Source organism: Podarcis melisellensis (genome assembly GCF_964234715.1).
Source record: "Podarcis melisellensis genome assembly, chromosome: 17".
NCBI classification, from domain to species: Eukaryota; Metazoa; Chordata; class Lepidosauria; order Squamata; family Lacertidae; genus Podarcis; species Podarcis melisellensis.
Window position 1 is genome coordinate 38153102 of NC_138534.1, and position 4272 is coordinate 38157373.

Consider the following 4272-nt stretch of genomic DNA (forward strand, 5'->3'; position numbering starts at 1 on the left):
TGAACCAACCCAGACCTGGCGTTCTCCACATGAGGCCCTTCTGCATGTACCCCCTCAGTGTGATGCAGGGAGAGGCAACACAAGAACTTGCCTTTTCAGTGGTGGCCCCCCATTTATACAGTGCTTTCCAGGGAGGCGTGTCTGGTGCCATTGCTAACTGTTTTAGGCACAAGGCAAACACATTCTTGTTCACCCAGAACTCTGGGTCTTAATTTTAGTGGGATGAGGCAGAGTTGGCTCTGCTTATATATATATAAACAATATAAATATATACACAACATAAATATATATATATTGTGTGTGTGTGTGTGTGTGTGTGTATACACAATATATCTACGAAAGCAAATATATATATATATATATATATATATATATATATATATATATATATATATATAGTATTTTAGGCTGCTTTGCCCTTGTTCCTTACCCCTTTTTAATGTTTGTTTTTTGTAAGTTGTTTTGAGCTTCATTTGGAGGGGGGAGTAATTAACAAATAAATAGTAATAATCACCTCAGCCAAAACTTAATTGAGATAAGACAAGCTGTACTTTAGCTCAAACACCTTAGAATATATGAGAGCTCATGCCCTCTTTTAATCCTTAATGTAACATTATCAGATTACTTTGTGCTAGTAATGTCCAATTCTCATTGATTTTAAAGCCAGAGGGAACCATTAGTCTGATGTAGTCTGCCCTCTTACGTAACCCCGGCCACAGAAATTCACTCAGCCATTCCTGCACTGAAGCCAGAATTCTTGGAGGAACTGAAATTCCAAATGTATGTATTCTATCAAAGTGTGAGCCATTAGAGTTCTTTAAGACCTCAGACCATTTATTTGAAGCTGATTTCCAGTGCTGGCAACTTAATTTTTTATTCTCCACTGTTTTGAGTTTGTACCGGCTCTCATGCATATCTTTTTGGAGATATAAAAAGATATCCGCCTATAATCACATCACACATTTATTTCACTGAACTCTCAGGCCATTTCGAAACTTCAGGAGGGTCGTACATGTTAAAAAATAAGACCTGTAACACACATTGTCAAAATGTAGCCCCGCCGTATTAGGGGAAGAAAGGTTTGTTCATCCCATTTTATTATTTTTAATGTATGACGATCTCACTTAGGAACATCGGGATTTAAATTATTTTCAACATATACTGTACATAAGGGACGTGGGTGGCGCTGTGGGTTAAACCACAGAGCCTAGGACTTGCCGATCAGAAGGTCGGCGGTTCAAATCCCCGCGATGGGGTGAGCTCCTGTTGCTTTGTCCCAGCTCCTGCCAACCTAGCAGTTCGAAAGCACATCAAAGTGCAAGTAGATAGACAGGTAGCGCTCCTGTGGGAAGGTAAACGGTGTTTCCGTGCGCTGCTCTGGTCTCACCAGAAGCGGCTTAGTCATGCTGGCCACATGACCCGGAAGCTGTACACAACCCCAGTGTCGGCCACGACTGGACCTAATGGTCAGGGATCCCTTTACCTTTATACTGTACATACATATGTATATACATCTATACATACACAGTGTGGGGTAGTGGTTAGAGTGGCGGGCTAGGACCTGGTTCAAATCCCAGTCACTGCATCCGCCTAACCTGCCTCACAGGATTGTTGTGGGAATAAAACAAAGGCAGGGAGAACCAGGCATTCCACCTCAAGCTTCTTGGAGGAGAAGTGGAATGCAAATGCGATAAATAAAGGATACACCAAGGCTCCTGGCAATCTGAAACAGAAGCCCTGCAATTCTAACTGGGGATTTGAACCTTGGGCCCCATTTTTGTTGGGGGAGGACAATGTATAAAGTCAATAAACCAACCTGGGTTTCCTCCTCCTCATAGTCCTTATTGGGTGAGCAACGCAGCCAAGCAACACAGTTGGAGCCTCCCTCCTCCCTGGCCGGCAGGGAGGGAGGGAGGGAGGGAGAGGAGCTGCTTCCTTTGAAACCCAGGAAATTTAAGGGACATCATCAATAAGGGACAGCAGCGGGACACGGCACTGGGATAAGGGAGTTTCTCGCCAAATAAGGGACGGTTGACAGCTATGGATAGAAGCTGAAGCAGGAGAAGAAAGAGGCCAAGAGGCAGAGATAGGCCCGGCTTGGGAAGAGGCAAGGGGGTCTCCCCTTCCTGCTGCGACAAGCTCCCCTCCCCCCTGGTCTCCTAGAACTAGGAGAGGCATGAAAAGGGCAGAGCAGTGGCAGGCGCAGTTTCCGATTGCTTGGAAAACACCCTGGAGAGGAGGGGACATCGCCAGCTATAGGAAGGCAGGGACTTTTAGCCTTGGCAACTGCTTCATGAGGGCAAGACCTGAGTTGTGGGCTCATCCGGCCTAACACTCCAGTGCAGATCATGTTTTGCTAATAAAGAGTTAACTCCAATGTGCTTGGTGTGATTTACTGCTGGCTTGCTCCTGTCAGCACTCCAATAGAAGCCATTTTGCTTCTCCTAAGCCAAGGTGCATAGTACACAAGGCCCCCTGAGGTTTTGACCTCTAAAGCCTTAAATGGCCCAGTACCTCAAGGATTGCCTCTCCCCATATGAACCAACCCAGGCCTTGTGAACATCATCTGAGGCCCTTCTTTCTGTGGTCTGGATGGTGGCAACACGAGAACGAACCTTTTCTGCAGTGGTTCCCCATTTGTGGGATGCTCTCCCCAGGGAAGCTCGCCTGGCGCTTTCCTTAAATATCTTTAGATGCCAGGCAAAAACGTTTCTCTTTAACCAGCCCTTTGGTTAACATTCTATGGCCTTTTCAATATGTTAGTGGGAGGAGAGATCATTGGTTTGTCTTTGTTCTATTACGCATTTTGCGTTCTCATCTTGCATTTTTATGTTGCGAACCGCCCTGTGATCTTTGGATGAAGGGCGGGATACAAATTTAATAAATAATCATAATCATAGCAACAGGGAACAGCACAGGGAACTACAATCAGGGGTGCGAACTTGAATAAAATATTGGGGGGCAGGCATGGACGTAGCCAAGATTTATGTGAGGGGGGCAGAATCTTAGTTAATTATTTTTATGTATTTACTTGATGGGGGGCAGCTGCCCCCATTGACAGCTATGCCCATGGACCCAAGTAAACCCTGCCCTGCAAAACTGATCACAAGTCACAGTGCGCACACACCATTTTAATGGTAATGCCCATTAACCTGTAGGGAGGCAGCCCTCTCAAATATTTTATGGGGGGAGCCAAAGGGACCTCGCCCCTAGGAGTTGGCTCTTAAGCAGCCAATCATGGCTGACTGGCAGGCCTGTTGACTGCATTCCTTCATGTACAGGCACTCCTACCATGACTGAAAAATGTGTTGTGTCAAGGTGCCCTGGAGTTATGCAAATCCTGTTAGGGTGTTGGAGGCAAAGTTCTGTGAGGAAGAGAAGCAAAATTTGTTGCTCTCTCTCTCCCTCTATTTCTTTCTTTCTTTTTTGGCTGGGTTTCTGCATTTATCATCCTTCTGGCAGGCAGAAATCCAGCAGGTGGGGAGGATTTCCTTTCAATAGTGCTGCTGGAACCTTTGCAGTGATTTGAGAGCTTCCATTGGATCCTTGTGATCGATTGCTTTGAAGTGATTTCTGCACCAGGGAAAGGGATTTTTGTTGTTGTTTAGTCGTTTAGTCATGTCCGACTCTTCGTGACCCCCTGGACCAGAGCACACCAGGCACTCCTGTCTTCCACTGCCTCCCGCAGTTTGGTCAAACTCATGTTCGTAGCTTCGAGAACACTGTCCAACCATCTCGTCCTCCGTCGTCCCCTTCTCCTTGTGCCCTCCATCTTTCCCAACATCAGGGTCTTTTCCAGGGAGTCTTCTCTTCCCATGAGGTGGCCAAAGTCTTGGAGCCTCAGCTTCAGGATCTGTCCTTCCAGTGAGCACTCAGGGCTGATTTCCTTCAGAATGGAGAGGTTTGATCTTCCTGCAGTCCATGGGACTCTCAAGCGTCTCCTCCAGCCCCAGAATTAAAAAGCATCAATTCTTCGGCGATCAGCCTTCTTTATGGTCCAGCTCTCACTTCCATACATCACTACTGGGAAAACCAGAGCTTGAACTATACGGACCTTTGTTGGCAAGGTGATTAACCCCCTCCCACACACCTGTCCTGTATTTTGCCCAACCAAAGGTGGCAACCCTACTTAAAGCACAGGAATTAAGCAGCAAAACGTACTTTATCACCTCCAGGCTAGGGCAGAACCGGCGAACGAGCGCGCATCCCTTCACCACCGCGCGCCCCACCTTCCTTCCCCGCCGCCACCGCGTCCCTCCCCGGCTTGTTTGG